Source organism: Eufriesea mexicana, unplaced genomic scaffold (genome assembly GCF_001483705.2).
Source record: "Eufriesea mexicana isolate 0111107269 unplaced genomic scaffold, ASM148370v2 scaffold1801, whole genome shotgun sequence".
Lineage (NCBI taxonomy): Eukaryota > Metazoa > Arthropoda > Insecta > Hymenoptera > Apidae > Eufriesea > Eufriesea mexicana.
In genome coordinates, this window is record NW_016909918.1 from 2,343,020 (window position 1) to 2,363,519 (window position 20,500).

A 20,500-nucleotide genomic window follows, 5' to 3' on the forward strand; every position below is an offset into this window, starting at 1 on the left:
AGGTTCTTATTATTTAAATATTCGGTTAAGTTTATATTTATTGCACAAAATTTGGCATAGTATTCTTTGGCTCCTTTTCATTCTGCCATAAATCATCCTTATAAAATGCTGCATATAGCCTAAGTATATTCGTTGTGAAATATATGTGTTGTGTTTATAGTCGTATTCATTGCTTGAATTCCACTATTGGCTGAATATATTGAAGCACCCAAATAAAGCAACGAAACATTCCAAGTTTTCAAGTTCTTTGAAAGATTCGATAAAATCGATTGAATAACAAATTTGCTTTCTTAAATTATAAGTACATCTCATAAATTTATTACTCCGTTAAAACATTCTAATGATAACAAATATTTCATGAATTTCTTATTTCTGTATTAGAAATTATCATTTAAAATATGGAACTCAAGCGACTAGCTTAATACGTTAGAAATATTGTACATAACAGTATTTCAAAAATGATTTTTCATATAACTAACCGTATTAAATATTAAAAATATTAACATACATACATTATTTCTGTAAGCTGAGGACAAAATAAAACCTGTTTTTGGCATCCTACAATATTAAATATAATTGGAATAAATAAAATAAAAATTTTAATATTAATAATAAAATAACAATAATTCTAATAATATTAAAAATAAAAATTTTTGTATTAGAAATTATCATTTAAAAAATCGAACTCAAGTGACTAGCTTAATACGTTAGAAATACATAACAGTACTTCAAAAATGATTTTTCATGTAACTAACCGTATTAAATATTGAAAATATTAACATACACATATTATTTCTGTAAGCCGAGGACAAAATAAAACCTGTTTTTGGCATCCTAAAATATTAAATACAATTGGAATAAATAAAATAAAAATTCAATTATAAAATATGATTGAAATTAGAAAATTAAAAATATTAAAAATAGAAGTAGGAACAACGTGCATGCAATTCAAAAATATAATAATAAACATCTCTGAAAAATCATTCGTTATTTATCTTCATGTTTATACATCAACCCCTATACTTTCAACCGACAATTCGCATACCTACTTATCAATAACTTCAATAATTCCCAGTGCAATTCATTATTTTCACATATCGTCACAACCACGTAAGAATTCATATCCTTGACGCCGAAATCCACCCTTACGTGTCATAACAGCTTAGAAGTGGACGTTGAACCCAAAAGAAGAACGATTGTCCCACATAGCCGTGGATCGATCAGCGTTTGCGCGACTCCAGGCCACTTTCGCCACCGAATTCTCAATTTAGTCAGGCTGTTCGTGGTCATTCTTTTTAATTACCCTCGAGCGACTTCACGGGGCCGGGATCTAACCGTGTTAACCCCCACGTCGGAGCCGTCCCTTTGACACGTCGGGTATAGGACATGTTCACCGTGTCGTCGTTGCCTTTAATTCACGTACGCTCGCCGCTTTCTGAACGGTTAACCAGACGAAGTAAGAGAGGCAGGAGGGTTTTAATAAATTTTGCACGAGAGCTCACCCTCTGTTCTCTATTCCTATTAAGATGTATGTATTCTTGCCCGTGGCGCGCTCCGCCACAGGCTGTTCCGCGGCCACGGCCAAAGGGACGTGTTTCAGGGCGAACTTTTTATCGTGGAAAGGTGTTGAACCGCGATCCGTAGCCTGGAAATTCGATGTTTGCATATTAAGTTCGTTTTCGAGAAATTTCTCGGCCGGCCAATTGATCGTGTTGTTGATGCGTGCTGTAGCGAATGAGGGTCGGGAGAAGGTTATGAGGTGAATGAAATTCGACAGGAAGTCATTTGGTTATGGTGATAGGGGGAGACGGATTGTGGTGTATTATTTAGAGCGTGTTTGGTGTTATGTTAAATTTCGTATTCATGTACTTGGTGTCTGTAATTTTGGGATTTTGGGTAATTAGTAGGGGATTACGGTTTAATGTGATTTTCATTGGAAATTAGGATTATTTGTTCTTGTTACTGTTGAATTGTCGAATGAAATGTTACAAAATTAACAAGATTTCTCTAATTTTCTATAATTTTCAGATTTCCTGTGGTTACTAATTAATTGTTTGATGCGATCCTATCGAGAAAGTAAGCGTAGTTATCTCTCTCTTTTTGCGAATTACGAAGAGAAAAAAGTGTTTGCGATTAAGAAAATAATCCAATAAAAAGATAATAATTTTGTCTTTCAATATGGTTATTAGTTTACTGCGGTTTAATATGTGATTATTGTAAAATTAGGATCATTTATTTTTACTTTTGTGAATTATAAAGAAGAAAGTAAAATTTAAAATTATGCATTTATTTCAATAATAGATATTAATTACTAATTACTAATTAATTCTTGTTTTATTCCATCAAAATCATTTTTTTTCCAGGAAGTTGACGATTAATTATATTCTGTCATTAATAATAGAGAAATTTACGAAAAATAGATTTAATAAAATTTATCCCTTACGTTTTTCTGCAGAAATGATCATAATTATCCAAATCATCTAAATTATCATCTGAAAAAATCTAAAAACTGTTAATAAACTCAAAAATGTTTATTTATAAACCTTTTTATAGATTTATAATACCTCTTTATATGTATAACTTATACATAAACTTAAAAATATTAAATTCCTCAATATACGAATCTCTCCATAACCTCAAAAATAACAAACTCAGGAATATTCGTATTCCTATTCCCAAATACATAAGGTTATGTATTCCTAACCTCAAAAAAGAGAAAAAATCGCAAACAATTTCCCTCGCCCCTCCCTTATAACTATTTCACGCACACCGGAAATACCTGCGCGTAATTCAGCCCCTAAACGCAGCCGGTCCCCGTCTGATCGTGTCTCTTGCGGTCCATCGAAGGCAATAAGGGCGTGAATAGCGCGGGACTGAAAAATAAACCGTATTTATACCTCGTTTTATTCGTTGCAACGTGAGTTCTCGTGCCGCGCCCTCTGTCCCTTATCTACGCCGTGGCCATTTCATCTACAGTTTAATACCCACTTTACTGTCCTTAAGGTGCTCTGCTCGCGAGCAGCCATTAGAGTGGGGGGTGCGGAACACCGATATCGAAACTGCTCGTTAACCGTTAACGTTCTTTTCTTCACCTCATCCCCACCACCACTCAAAAGGGAAGTTTCTCAGGTGTCAAATTAATTTCGAAAAATTTCGATTGGACGCCATCATAGTAGTAGAAACAATTAGGGGAAACAGTGAGGACTACAATATGGACGTTTCTTTTTTAACCCTTTCGCTACTACGGGTGACTATAGTCATGTAGGTGGCCACGAGACGCCATCTACACACGACGGATGACTATAGTCACTGGTCACAGAAATCCAGTAAAAATTAAGACAAGTGCTACTGTGCCTTTTCGCAAAGAATTGCAAGCGTTATTGCGATAGTTGATCTTTCCTCTTTCTTTTTTCCTTCAAAAGACTTGGCCTCGAATGCTAAAGACTTCACGATCGTAATGTTTCCATCATTGGCATGACGCTTCGTTCTATGGGAGAAACTTCACGGCGATGCCCACCGTAGCGAAAGGGTTAATTCAGCAGATTCTACTGTGACGCAGTTGACGAACATACAGGGGCCTCAGACATTTCCCCTGTGACACATTGTGACGCACCAGAAGATAGCCGACCAGTAGTCCCAGACCTTTGAAACAGCCATAATGAATCACTGAAACTATAGCCATCCCTTGGACCCATGACACAGCAATATCAATAACCTCTCCTCCAGCCAAAACCATTATAAATACCCAAACCTACAGCAAAATAAACTAGTACTATCTTGAATTTGAGCCCGAGAGTTACGTCTGTTCGTACCCTACTTGTGCACCGCGACACTACCATAGACGTATAGAATATAGGATAGACCTAACATCATGTGTAATGCTAAACAATCTTACTTATGGTCGCGTTATTTCGTCCTAATTAAGACTTCGAGAAAAGGGGTCCAATAAATCTTGTAACTCGCGTTGTCCTTCTACCCTGATTCCCCTCCTATCGTTTTAATCCCTTACTACCCCCGCCATTGCGTCTACCTTGCGCATCTGCCCCATTCTCTTCTCAGTTTTCTTTCACACCCCTATCAATCCTATTTCGTTCTCTCTTTTCTCCCCCCCCCCCTCTCTTTCTTCTTTTTTCTTTCTATTTTTGTCCTCTATTTCTGTCGTTATATGACGTTCCGTCTAGAGTAACTTTTTCCTCTGTCTCTGTTCCTTCTTCTGGGGTGGAAGTTCTAACGAACACGGTTGCGTCATCGTTCCCGTAAGCCCCAAGTGTCGATGGGAATGGCTGCTGTGTCGCTTTAGAGGGACGATCTGCTCGGCTGGTGGATGTAAATGGTGGGGGGTTGGGGTGGGGTTGTTGCGTGGAAAAGTGTTTGGGATTGAATTGGATTGATCGAGGTATGATGGTAAACGAGGGTGGATCTGTGTTTCTTGAGGTGGATTGTCTTTTTGCGATTTTCGAGCGTGTGTTCTGCTTTTTCTTTGTTTGCTGGGCAAGGGAGAATGAATCGAGGGGTGGAAATGGTAAATGGTGCGAATGTCGGGAGAAGAGATTTTTTGTGGAGATAAGAAATATTGTTTGTTAATTTTGGCCCTTGTTTCTATGGAGTTTGTGAAGAGAGAGAGTGGTTTTATTTTTTGAAGGTTTGGAAGATAAAATAAATTATTTGAATGTCTGTATTTTTTTCTTTAATATTGAATAAGAAGATTATATTTTTTAATTAATTTTTTAACAAATTTCTTTTATTAATTATATATTATTATTTCTTTTATTAATTTAATTTAGTAACTAAATATTATAATTAGTATAATTAATATAATAAGTGCAATAAAATAAAATAGTAAAGCATAATTTAATTTTTATTAATTTTTAGAAGAAAGGGGTTCTTTTATTTCTTGTTACTTTCAACTTCCAATTTGATCGTTTAAATTTTACAATTCTTAGTGAATTTATATAAAGTAAGATATATTTCTTTTCCCTTTTCTTAAAAAAGGAATTAATTCTTTTAGCTGGAATTTTTATTAATTAATCTTCGGGGTGGTACCTATTATTATAAATGTCCTTCATCTGAAAATAATTAATTTATTCCATTAATGTAGAATTTTCCATTTCTGTCACAGAAATATTCTTTCCCCACATATTAAATTATTAAATCATTGTCTCGTCAAAGAACTTTGCAAATTAAATAAAAATTTTTATGAAATTGTTAAAAGTATTTCAAAATACAAAGCATATTATTTCTCATAAATGGTATATCGAAACTTTCTTAAATTCTTGAAAATGTAAGCAAACAATGTGTTAATTTTGCCAATTATTTTTCTAATTGTTCTATCGACTTTATATCACTGGTCACCGTATCTTTTAGGTGTGATAAATTCAGAGTAATAAAATGAAATGAAAATTCGACGTGTCGAAAAGAATATTTGATTTCTTGAGTAGTTTCCAATTATTTTCTCTCAAAATATATTTTTCTTTGAACTCGTAAGACTAAAATCAAGTTGGAAGATAAAATTTTGTAATTTTTTCGTTCCCCTATTTCGTGACCTACGCGAAATAATTTCAAAGTAAAATCCTCAGAGGGTCGTGCAAATACCATGTAATTTACACCAAGTTGCACTGGTTTTATTTTTAAAGGGGAACAATTCGAAATTATCTGTATCGCAACTCAACATTTAGTTCCTTTCGTTTCTTTCATGAATTCCCTTCTTTCTTCTCCTTTTCCCCTTCGTTTAAATTCACCACCTTGTTCCATTTCAACCACGGTTCGCTCTAAGGTATTTTATGAATACAAAAACTGGATATACATTCTGATTCAGGCTACAAGAATTTTATTTTCCCTTGTTTCTTTCGTGCATTCTTCCCTCGCCCCATTCTTTCACATTAGTCCTTCACGAGCCATTTGTAACTGCTTCTTCTTTTTAGAGAAAGACGAAATAAATTTTATTATTTTTATATTTCTCCTGCGTTGCAGTCCTCTTTGTTTTCCCGTTTCAATGCATTTTATAATTTACTCATATTTTCTCCCTTTTTCCGTCCCTTTTTACTCTTTTTTGGAAAAGTGGAACAGTTACGGCAGCCTGTAGTGACAAAAATTCAAAAAATTCTGTATGGGAATCTCGTGTGAGAATAGATTCAAATTTCAGAATTTCAACAGGAAAAAGATGGTGAAAAGATATAGATAAAATATTAGAAAACAAAGCAGTAGATTATAAATACAGATTAAATTATTTAAAGATAGAATAAATTTTCATGAAACTACTGGATTTGTTAAAAATATGTTTTTTAATTAACAGACAAAAGAATGATTATATAATAAAAATAATATTTCACATACCATATGTTGCGTAAGAAATTAATTATATAATATGCAATTTAAGTATGTAAATGACATAAAGCACTTTGCAAGTATTTAGATCATTATGGTGAAATATGGTTGCAGTGTAACTAGTATGAATTATGGATCCACAATAAATGTATTGGGTACGAAAATGTGGTATTATAAATTCTATATATATTGTGATTCTTTCAGATGACGTTATTTTATATATTAATTCTGTTATATACATATAATAACAAATAATAAAAGAAAATAAATAAATGATCGAAAATTTATAAATTGTGGGTCAAACTAAAATTTTTTTATCAGATTAAATATTTAAAAAACACCATAAATATCACAAAAGTTTTAAGGAATAACAATAGTAAACTATTTTGGAAAAAGAGACTCTCAAAATAGGCCCTTTTTGCCATTATCCTATTTTGACAGTTTATTCCTTATTTTAGTCTTATCCTACATTAAAGATGAAGTTTATGTAATATAGACTTTGCATATGCATTTTGTCAATATCGTAGTTTTATGAACAAAAAGGGTTCAATTTTCAATATCTCGAAACACAATTTTAGCAATTAGACCCTTCCTCCAAAAAAGCTCCTGAATCTTCTACCAAGTATTTCCAAAATTTTCGAATTTTTCTACTATTAATTTAATAAATTATGATAAAACCTGAAATGTATTCTAACTAAAATTACACAAAAGTTGAAGTTCTTCAAATACGAATTTACCACATTCTATACTTTATTCGAATTTTTGCAATATCGATTTTGCATATGCATATCATTATATCAATATTGTGGGTTTATAAACAAAAAAGTGGTTTTCAATTTTCAATATTACGAAATACAATTTTAGCAATTAGATTCTTCCTCAAAAAAAGCTCCTGAATCCTATTACCAAATATTTCCAAAATTTCCAATATTTTCGAACTTTTCTACGATTAATTTAATAAATTACTATAAACCCTGAAACGTATCCTAACTAAAATTACGAAAAAGCTGAAATTTTTCAAACACGAACCTATTTTACATAAACTCATCGCATAGACTAAAACCATATTAACACCGATATAGAAAACTTTGCACAAAATAGAAATCGTTAAGGGACCGGTTAAATTTCAGAATTTCAACAGGAAAAAGATGGTGAAAAGATATAGATAAAATATTAGAAAACAAAGCAGTAGATTATAAATACAGATTAAATTATTTAAAGATAGAATAAATTTTCATGAAACTACTGGATTTGTTAAAAATATGTTTTTTAATTAACAGACAAAAGAATGATTATATAATAAAAATAATATTTCACATACCATATGTTGCGTAAGAAATTAATTATATAATATGCAATTTAAGTATGTAAATGACATAAAGCACTTTGCAAGTATTTAGATCATTATGGTGAAATATGGTTGCAGTGTAACTAGTATGAATTATGGATCCACAATAAATGTATTGGGTACGAAAATGTGGTATTATAAATTCTATATATATTGTGATTCTTTCAGATGACGTTATTTTATATATTAATTCTGTTATATACATATAATAACAAATAATAAAAGAAAATAAATAAATGATCGAAAATTTATAAATTGTGGGTCAAACTAAAATTTTTTTATCAGATTAAATATTTAAAAAACACCATAAATATCACAAAAGTTTTAAGGAATAACAATAGTAAACTATTTTGGAAAAAGAGACTCTCAAAATAGGCCCTTTTTGCCATTATCCTATTTTGACAGTTTATTCCTTATTTTAGTCTTATCCTACATTAAAGATGAAGTTTATGTAATATAGACTTTGCATATGCATTTTGTCAATATCGTAGTTTTATGAACAAAAAGGGTTCAATTTTCAATATCTCGAAACACAATTTTAGCAATTAGACCCTTCCTCCAAAAAAGCTCCTGAATCTTCTACCAAGTATTTCCAAAATTTTCGAATTTTTCTACTATTAATTTAATAAATTATGATAAAACCTGAAATGTATTCTAACTAAAATTACACAAAAGTTGAAGTTCTTCAAATACGAATTTACCACATTCTATACTTTATTCGAATTTTTGCAATATCGATTTTGCATATGCATATCATTATATCAATATTGTGGGTTTATAAACAAAAAAGTGGTTTTCAATTTTCAATATTACGAAATACAATTTTAGCAATTAGATTCTTCCTCAAAAAAAGCTCCTGAATCCTATTACCAAATATTTCCAAAATTTCCAATATTTTCGAACTTTTCTACGATTAATTTAATAAATTACTATAAACCCTGAAACGTATCCTAACTAAAATTACGAAAAAGCTGAAATTTTTCAAACACGAACCTATTTTACATAAACTCATCGCATAGACTAAAACCATATTAACACCGATATAGAAAACTTTGCACAAAATAGAAATCGTTAAGGGACCGGTTAAATGTCCAATCCGTCGAATCTCGAAACCTTTGTCTCACCTCGATCAACCCCATCCCAAGCTCCGCAACCCCGAAATCTATCCACTTATATACTCACGAACCCCGGGAGACAATAGTCCAGTCTGATCGAAATGATTCGTTGAGAAATCACAACTCAATATTGTGTTTCCTTTGTTTGGTCCTCCGTTTCTTTCCGTCCTTTCGCGGCCCAATCCGTGCCTCTTTCACCTTCGTCGTCCTTCTTCCGCCTCCGATCGCTCTCTCTTCGTCGCACGCCCCATTCCGGCCCTCTGGCCTCTCTTTCGAGCTCTTCCACGCGTATAGGTATGTACGCCATGTTCAATTTTATGAGGGGAAACGTATACGGCGAGCCGACGGGCGACGTTTAATAAAGGCGTGGGTGTGTGTGCTAGGGGTGCTAGTTAGCACGGCGCTCGGCGCCGGCGACGACGTCGCCGTCTGGACGCCTATGGCCTCCTCTCGACGTCCTACACCGACGTAGACGTAGACGTAGACGTAGACATAGACGACGACAACCTCGTCTCGCTCTCTTGAGGCACGTTCTGACACAAAGTGGTCGTTCTTTAAAAATCCAGAGAACGTCTCGGTGATTTGAAATAATACCAGAGCCGAGGCGCTTAGCGTCCTGGCGTTTCGAATTTTTTTTTTTTATTGGCCAGATCCTCGTCCTTGAGCATATTTGGCGGGAAGTTGTGGGTGGATAGATTTGGAATGGAATTAAGAAGAGTTTGTTCCCCGATTTGTAAGATGAGTTTTTAATTGATGTTTTTGGTAATTAGCTTTTAGTGTGTTCTAGTGTATTTCATTTAATATAATTGTAAATATAATTATAAGTACATAGTGTATTCCGTATTTTAATAATTACTATTTTCATTTTATTTTGCGTAATTAATGTAATTAAATAGGATAAGTATTTTCTTTTTTATTTCTTATCAAAATATTTTTCTTCGACTTTTGTAATTTAATTAGCTTGTAGTGTGATCTAGTGTATCTCATTTAATATAATTGTAAATATAATTATAAGTATATAGTGTATTTCGTATTTTAATAATTACTATTTCTATTTCATTTTGTGTGATTAATGGAATTAAATAGGATAAGAATTTTCTTCTTTATTTCTTATCAAAATATTTTTCTTCGATTTTTGTAATTTAATTGTGTAATTGGTGTTGGGTTTGTTCTTGATTAACTTTTTTATAATGTGGTTAAAAGTTAATCAGATTTTTTAAGATTAGGGGATGATATTGTAATTTTCTATTGATTTTGGATTGCAATTTTTGATCATTTTCTTTCAACATACGCTGGTTATTAATTAAATCTTCATTAATTAAGACTTAATTTTAAAAGCTTCTCCATTTAAAAAGTATTAAATTTTAATTATTTACTATGTAGACTTTCGTAATTTTATTCGTATGACGAGTATAGCTTATCTTTATGTAGTTTGATATGAAAAATTTATGAAGAGCTGTATTTGTGATTACAGTGCAAGGTATGTGTATTATATAATAATACACATTTTTAGCAATATCGCGGTGTTTTGTTGCAACATATACAATATTTTTGTTGGTTAAAATAATATAACTGAAGTATATTTTTCCAACTCCAGTTGCATCAAAATATTACTTATTTTTTCCTACTTTAATTCGTTTTGAATTCATTAATATTTAATTTGTGTAAAAATGATTGACATGTGCAATGAAACAATAAATTATTAAGTTACATAAATATAATCTAATTTTATATAAATTATTAATAGATTCTATATTTAATAAGTCGAGAATGTGCACGAAAATCTGTAGTATAAACTTTAGATTTTGGGAAAATTAAATTCGAATATTATCTGAACAATATACATGCACCTAAGTTTCGACTTTGTAGACCTCTTAAGAAACTAATTGTAAGTTTCTGTTAGAGAGTAACTATGAACGTGTTAGTTTCGTATAGTCTATCCTCAGTCTATTTAATACACTGACATTACTGATGCTAGTTTTTAGTTTAATTACTATGTTCTGTCACTTCTTGTCTACAATGCAGACTTTCCTTAACTTCTATTACACACGATAACGTGAAATCTTTTGATACTTTTATTTCGAAATATTTTTGAGAACTGTACATAAACTTATTAAATGATTTAATTTAAAATTTAAAATTTAATCGAAGCTCTGTAATATATTTTAACACAAACTCATATATTTGCAGAATTTAACAATTATGAATCTTCAATTGACTTATTAACAAAAGTCAAGAAACAACCTAATTATTGACCAATTTTTATATTCTCTTTATCTTCCGAAATGAATATGGTAAATTTAAAAATAGGCTTCGTATAAGATATTCGAAAAAAATTATTGTTTATCAATGCATGAGATGTTATTTCTCCATTTTTAATTGGAATATATATCTGAGAAAATAAGTATACAAAAATTCACAAATGATTGGTCTGTTTCTTAACTTTTGTTAGTAAGTATATACTCACAGGGTGGGTCATCACATATTGCCATCTAGATATACGTCATTATTATTGGTTTTAAAAGTGGCATATTTTGATGGTACTAGTTTTTATGTAGATGGACGTGTAAAGGACATATGAAGGTCATAAATATGTTTTCAAATGGAATTACATAATTTTTATTACATCAGCTGATGGTCCTTCATATTCTTTACAAAAAAGTATTAACCTATTTATCTTAGAAAATCATTAGTTTAGGAGATATTTTAATTTCACTGTCTATTTACAGAAAAGATTCAATATGGCGACCATTTGCATCACGACACTTTCTGAATCGATAAATCAATGATTCACTAACATTGTAGTGCATCTGATGTTATTTTGTTACACTCAATGATGATACAAACACAATAAATAAAAGAATACACACTTAATCCTGTTACATGAATTTCTCGAAACAATTATCCTTTCCGGCCGCCATTTTCTTATTAATTACAAACAAATCACTAATATTTCCGAATCGATAAATCAATGATTCACTAACATTGTAGTGTATCTGATGTTATTTTGTTACACTCAATGATGATACAAGCACAATAAATAAAAGAATACACATATATTCCTGTTACATGCATTTCTCGAAACAATTATCCTTTCCGGCCGCCATTTTCTTATTAATTACAAACAAATCACTAATAACTAATTCCCAAACGAACGTTTCAATTTTTTACGGGGAAAAAAGGAATAAATTCAACCGATTGAGTACTAGCAACGTAGCATACAATTCGCTCTCAACAATCGCTGCAAATTGTAAATCAGGAGCAGAAAAGCGTTCATCCGAATTCCCATTCCTCCCCTCCCCTGCCATGCCTGTTTTTATCATTTCCAAAATCAAATATTTTCCACATTTTCACCGAGCAGTTTCCTCGGCAAACATTGTCGCGCGTGTAAAATAACATACTCGCCAGTGGCTCTTTCTATTTTACAATTTAAAACGGGCGCGTCCGCGTCGCGACGAATCGAAGAGGAAAAGCGCGATCGGCTGTTTATGTCGCTGTTATTCCCGCGCGACGCGGCGGCACGATTCTCATGAGTTTCCGCGTCGCGTCACAACGGTACAGGGAATTTTGATCCGCCGGGCTCGCGTTGAAACGGGCAAATTGCACGGGGGTTCACGCCGCGTTACGTCTCATTTAGATAAACGCTTGTCATGCTGATTAAAGCGTGCCGCTCGCAAAGGTACGGTCCCGTGATTATTATTAATTACGAACAAGCGGGAGCAAGCAGGGGGGATGATATTGGGGATAATCGGCAGATATTGAAATTTTGATTTCAGGTTAGGTTTAGAGCTGCTTGGGAGAGGTTAGGATTTAGGGATTTTCTAGGGATAGGGAATGACAGGTCAAAGATGTTAATTTTACTGTCATTACTGATTTGCAATAGCATATTTTGATGGTACTAGTTTTTATGTAGATGGACGTGTAAAGGACATATGAAGGTCATAAATATGTTTTCAAATGGAATTACATAATTTTTATTACATCAGCTGATGGTCCTTCATATTCTTTACAAAAAAGTATTAACCTATTTATCTTAGAAAATCATTAGTTTAGGAGATATTTTAATTTCACTGTCTATTTACAGAAAAGATTCAATATGGCGACCATTTGCATCACGACACTTTCTGAATCGATAAATCAATGATTCACTAACATTGTAGTGCATCTGATGTTATTTTGTTACACTCAATGATGATACAAACACAATAAATAAAAGAATACACACTTAATCCTGTTACATGAATTTCTCGAAACAATTATCCTTTCCGGCCGCCATTTTCTTATTAATTACAAACAAATCACTAATAACTAATTCCCAAACGAACGTTTCAATTTTTTACGGGGAAAAAAGGAATAAATTCAACCGATTGAGTACTAGCAACGTAGCATACAATTCGCTCTCAACAATCGCTGCAAATTGTAAATCAGGAGCAGAAAAGCGTTCATCCGAATTCCCATTCCTCCCCTCCCCTGCCATGCCTGTTTTTATCATTTCCAAAATCAAATATTTTCCACATTTTCACCGAGCAGTTTCCTCGGCAAACATTGTCGCGCGTGTAAAATAACATACTCGCCAGTGGCTCTTTCTATTTTACAATTTAAAACGGGCGCGTCCGCGTCGCGACGAATCGAAGAGGAAAAGCGCGATCGGCTGTTTATGTCGCTGTTATTCCCGCGCGACGCGGCGGCACGATTCTCATGAGTTTCCGCGTCGCGTCACAACGGTACAGGGAATTTTGATCCGCCGGGCTCGCGTTGAAACGGGCAAATTGCACGGGGGTTCACGCCGCGTTACGTCTCATTTAGATAAACGCTTGTCATGCTGATTAAAGCGTGCCGCTCGCAAAGGTACGGTCCCGTGATTATTATTAATTACGAACAAGCGGGAGCAAGCAGGGGGGATGATATTGGGGATAATCGGCAGATATTGAAATTTTGATTTCAGGTTAGGTTTAGAGCTGCTTGGGAGAGGTTAGGATTTAGGGATTTTCTAGGGATAGGGAATGACAGGTCAAAGATGTTAATTTTACTGTCATTACTGATTTGCAATGTGTATCTAAATGTGATGTATATATGTGTGTATGTGTGTGTTTTTCGAACTTTTACCACTTTCACTATTGTGGGTGCTCAGATTTAACGATTATTGGGTTTTTACAGCAATATATATTAAATTGAAATGTTTAAAGTGATACGGTATATGTGGTAAAGAGGAAATCCCTAAATAATTCAACGATACACGTATATATTTATGGTACGTTCAGTGAAGATACGGATCGTGGTGGCGCTAGTGAGTTCATTGGGAAACCCTTTTAGACTGTCATAATCTTATTACTCGCTATTATAGGTGCTGAGATTTACTACTTTTCGGGCTTCTACAGTAATATATATATATATATTAAATTGAAATGTCTAAAATGATATGGTACATGTGATAAGGAGGAAATTCATAAATTATATCGATAAAATTAAAGAAATAATTCAGTAATATACAATATAATATTTGCGGTATATTCAGTGAAGATACGGATCATGGTGGCGCTAGTGACTTCACTGGGAAACCCTTTTAATATTGTCATATGCAACGGAAAATGAATTAACATAATATTGCAACTTCTTATTTATTAACTAGTGGTATTTTTGACTTTTTAATATCACACATTGCGTTCGAATATTTTTTATTTTATTTAACCATAATTGAAATTGATATCTTCACAGGTTCCAGTTTTTTTTATAGTAATTATAGAAAACAATGTTCATTTATTGGAATCAACATTATTATGGGAGTTTTCAATCCGTAGTTACTAGTGACCTAAATTAGATTTGCCATTAGTGTCATAGGATTTGCCAATAACTAGTATCTGGTAAGTCACTAGATTTATCAGTGCTACAAAATTAGCCACTGATTGGCAATCTTGAAATTAATACGAGACAGTATATTAGTAAAATATTCAACATCCTACAGTAATTAGGATCTTCGCTACTAAATATTTCAATCTAAGCTACTAACCTACCAAAGTAAAGCGTCGAAATTGCAGTTTATAATAGAAGTTGCATTACAGATTAGAAGTAGAAGGCAGCACTATGATTATATTTCAAAAGATTAACGTTTAATATATTCTTTCAAAAGAGTCTCTTAAATTCTATCAATTTCGAAATATCAAAAAGAAAATTCACAGAAAAAGATACTAAAAAAAATAAAAATCATAAAGTAACCTAACTTTCCGATAGAACAATTGTAAATCGCTCCGAAACTCATTCGCCTGCTGATTGGGGGCGCTCGCTGTCGCGCCTGCGCGCCGCACGCCCTAGTGACTTTTACATTTCTCGAATTGCTACGACTGCTCTGAATGGAGTCAAAGAGAAAGCGATTTTTGTGGAAACTTTGGCTCAGTTTTACGAAACGGAGTGACTTTCGCTCATTGGGACTTCATTTATCACCCATAATGAGGTTTAGAGTGTGCACAAACGAGTGTTGCACAGCAATTCAAGTTAACATTCGACGAATAAGGAAATCTTACTCATCTTAGAGACCTAATCCACTATCTTCTATCCTTCCAGCTCATCCTCATTTTCCTTTCTCTCTTTTTCTTTTTCCCAAGCAATTCTTCGTCGTTTGGTCCTATCGCTCTTTCATCCTCTCTTCGTTTTCCTCTATTTTCATCCTAGTCCTTTTGGGTCTTCGTTAGGCGTATTATTCCGTGCGTTACATCTCGTTGTCCCCTATCTTAGATTCCCCGATCCAGCTGTATGCGTCTCAGCGTATTTAGAGTGCAGTAAAGCCATAATGAAAGGGATCCCGACTCCGCGAGGCAGTAAAATTGGTTATATCGAAGTTGGCGACGATAGGAAGAGAAAGAAAAGTCGAATGGACGCAATTTATCGCGAGATCATATAAACGCCCCCTCGATCAATCCTGGCCGTGATCTCGCGACCGGTGAAACTTGGGATTAAAATCGTTTAACCGGAAATCATTTTCGTTTATCTGCGCGTGTACATTGAGCACGAGTGAAGAGGTCGGATGGCGTTAAGATGGAGCTTTCTAGGGAATTGTAACTGTTATCTGAGAGGATAGAGTGTAGAACTAGTGACGAGGAATTTATCGATGATGAGACGCGTTTGAGTGTAACTGCTGATGATTGGATCGAGATGGTATTGGACGTATCAATGTCTGAGTGGTGTCAAATCGTCGTTGAGGGTAATTATTGTTGTCTGGGGCACCAGCGCGGATTCAATTTATTACTGGATTTCACTTATGGCTTATGCGATGTCCAGGTATGCGGATTGTAATTAACGTTTAGAGTAATGCAGGTGTGTTCTATGCGTTTTAGTATGCTTGTTGTCACTGGGAATGAGTCGGTTATTTTATGGGTCTTAATAAAAGGCGAAACGGTTGCGCTTTATAGACGCTGTAAAATAAAATATTTGTTTCGATATTTACGATTAAAGAGAGGAACTTCTTCTCAGCATTTTCTCAGAGCATGGCTAGAGTAGAATTTATGTGTATTTATGTCATCTTGTTTTCAGAGTTATTGAATATGAATTGTGGCAATAGTGGTTTCGTGCAGTATATTTCCGGTGTATTTAATAGAACCGCGGGTTTTACTAAAAAAATTTATCACTCCTATTGTACAATCTGTATACCATTCGTGTTATTGTTTTTAAAATAAAAGGTATGAAAAGTTAAAACATTATGGTATTTTAAAATTATTAAAAATTCTAAACTATTTTAATTAAAAAATTGAAAAACATTTTCATTTTATTAAAAATATTTTGTAATTTGTAATATATTTATTTATTCACATATTACAATAAATTCTCAAAAAGATAGCATTGCATAATAAAAGAGCATAGTACTATTAAAAAAAATATAGTAGAGCTTTTTAAGAGGGATGCTATCTTAGAAAATAAGACTGGACATTCGAAATAATACACCAATACTATTAATAATAAAATAATATCAAAATGTAAAATAATATTACTTCCTAAATAAAATTATCATATATGCTTCCTACGCCACTGTACTATATTAACCTAATTACACACAATTCTCTATGATAATACACAAATACTATTAATAATAAAATAATATCAAAATGTAAAATAATATTACTTCCTAAATAAAATTATCATATATGCTTCCTACGCCACTGTACTATATTAACCTAATTACACACAATTCTCTATGATAATACACAAATACTATTAATAATAAAATAATATCAAAATGTAAAATAATATTACTTCCTAAATAAAATTATCATATATGCTTCCTACGCCACTGTACTATATTAACCTAATTACACACAATTCTCTATGATAATACACAAATACTATTAATAATAAAATAATATCAAAATGTAAAATAATATTACTTCCTAAATAAAATTATCATATATGCTTCCTACGCCACTGTACTATATTAACCTAATTACACACAATTCTCTATGATAATACACAAATACTATTAATAATAAAATAATATCAAAATGTAAAATAATATTACTTCCTAAATAAAATTATCATATATGCTTCCTACGCCACTGTACTATATTAACCTAATTACACACAATTCTCTATGATAATACACAAATACTATTAATAATAAAATAATATCAAAATGTAAAATAATATTACTTCCTAAATAAAATTATCATATATGCTTCCTACGCCACTGTACTATATTAACCTAATTACACACAATTCTCTATGATAATACACAAATACTATTAATAATAAAATAATATCAAAATGTAAAATAATATTACTTCCTAAATAAAATTATCATATATGCTTCCTACGCCACTGTACTATATTAACCTAATTACACACAATTCTCTATGATAATACACAAATACTATTAATAATAAAATAATATCAAAATGTAAAATAATATTACTTCCTAAATAAAATTATCATATATGCTTCCTACGCCACTGTACTATATTAACCTAATTACACACAATTCTCTATGATAATACACAAATACTATTAATAATAAAATAATATCAAAATTTAAAATAATATTACTTCCTAAATAAGATGATCATATATGCTTCCTACGTCACTGTACTATGTTAACCTAATTATACACAATTCTCTATGATAATATATAAATATTAATAATAATAAAATAATATCAAAATGTAAAATAATATTGCTTCCTAAATAAGATGATGATATATACTTCCTACGCCACTGTACCATATGAACTTAATTACTTACAATTCTCTATGGTAATTGATTGCAATTAGTCCGAATAAGTAAAAAAGGAGAATAAAATCGATATACATGTCTCATAAACAATTGTTTGCGAAAGAAAGCACAAGGGAGAAAGGCGCTATCTATCCACGCGAACTGCGTCGGACCGACGATGATCGATATGCCCCTTCGATCGACCATTACAACGAGCCGTAGGATGACGAGGACAATGTCTGTCAACTGTAATTTCTCCGCAGACGTTTTTACACACGGCACGTGTGGGCGCTCGCGTTTAACGCTGTGTTCCCATCGTTCATTAAGTTAACGATCCATCGTTAACCTCACCTTTATTGGATGCGTTCGACGCGCCGCCTGGATGGGAAAAGGGCAAAACAAACGGTCGAGAGAGAGACAGAGAAACAGAGCTAGAGTGAGAGGAAAAATACAGGCTTTCCGGACGTTCGACCCCGTTGTTCCTGACGCCATATGACCGTGGTGTTTTGAGACGACCGATGCCATCCATTTCAAGGGATAGTACGCTATTCTAGTGGGTTATGTAATACCGAGTTTAAGCATTTTCCCCTACCAAATGCACAGGGTAACGTGCCGTATCGTCTACGGGTTTGCACGTGGTGCGTGTTTTTCTTTTTTTTATTTTCTCGAGATGGCAATCGTAAAATTGTATTGGCGCGAAATCTGTTGCCGGAAGGCGGAGAAATGTGAGATAACAGTGTATTAATGAGGGTTTGATCGCGTTTGCGAGCTTAAGGTGTTTTAGGGAGATTTTAGGTGGATTGCATTGGAGGAAATGGATTTTATCCTTTTCTTCTTTTTTTTCAAATTGTAATTGCGTGTAAAATTGAGTTTCCTGGGTTTTATATGTAAAATGTATTGTTAGGTTATGGTAATTAGTTATATATTATAAAACGATTTTAGATGGATTATTTATAATTATTTCTTATGGAATTTTGAGAACCTTTTTGATTTAAATTGGTTACTAAATTGTGTTAATTATGTCATTATAATTTTATACGAAATGATATATTATATATATTTTTTAAATACACACTTTTCATTATATATATAAGATATATGTACTTAAAAAATATTTTTCTTTGCTTAAAAAATTGGATAAGCGAAAATTTTAATTCGAATAATAAGTTAATGTGGTGGTTGAAATCTACTGAAAAATATTTTTAAAGTTGAGTAGCGTTGTGCTCCATTTAGATTTAATTAATTTCTTTAAAATGTTTCTCGTGTGTTAAATTACTGCACAGTAAATTACAGACTGTAAAATACATTATGTAATATAATATTCTACTAAAAGTCATATGCGAAAAATTACTATAATACAAAATTAGAAAATTTAGGGATCAAGGTTAAAAATTTTAAACATTTAGAGTAAAGTTCATTTTGCAATTTGATTGAAAGAAACCAATTTAACACAATAAGCCAAAAATAAAATTCCCAAATATTTTCAAACATCACTGTCCAATAAATTTTAACTCCTCTAATCTGAAATATCCATTAGGTGATTCTTCTAAGGTTTACTTTCCTGATCACAAATTCGTAATTGAAATTGCTTTATCACCTACAGTTTTTGAAAAATGCAAGTTTTTCTAAAAAAACCCTATTTTTGTCTAAAAAGAAGTATTACGTAAAAAGTAAGAATGTTAGAAGGTTCATTCTTATTTCACAAGTTAGGCGAGAGTATTCTGAGTTTATCAATGTTCATAATTGTAATTATTCGTGCTTCTGAATAACTATAATTGGTTATCAAAGTTTAAAAATAAGCCTCTGAGCGTACTTCCTACACATATTCTTGCATTTTTGCAAAAAGTTCATTATCTGATATGAATTTGCTCCATAATAGCATATTCTGTAGACTTTTCCGAAGAAGAAACCATCGAGAAACAATATTAGATGATGTTTAATATTGACATAACGATAAAATATATATCGGGAACTCGTAAGCGGGATTTTGCCGCCACGCAGCCATTGCTCGCACATCTGGCTTCACCAGGGCCGTAGTCACTCGTAATCGACACCTAAATTATCGTTCAGCAGATCACATTTTTCTATACATATCACATCAATATATTTTCATGTACTCTTTAATACTAATCGAAAAATTATAAGAAATTTCTCTGAATCATTGTAACTTGAAATAGTTTCGTTATTCGATTCATAAATACGAATGACTTCTTAATATAAAGCAGTTAAAAGTGCACTCCCATCCAACTCATAAGATAAGAACGAATCTTCTAACGTTCGTACTATTTACGTAGTACTTCTACTATTTTAGCCAAAAATAGTGCATTTTTAGAAAAATTCGAAATTTTGAAAAACTGAGAGTGATGGGACACTTTTGGTGTTGTTCGAATTACCTAATAGATGTTAACATTCGCGTTGAACAGTGTAATCAAATCAATAATTCTCCTATGAATCACATAACCTCAAATCCAGATAACAATTCTACTACATAAGTTCCAGTTAAATTTAAACCAGTCAAATA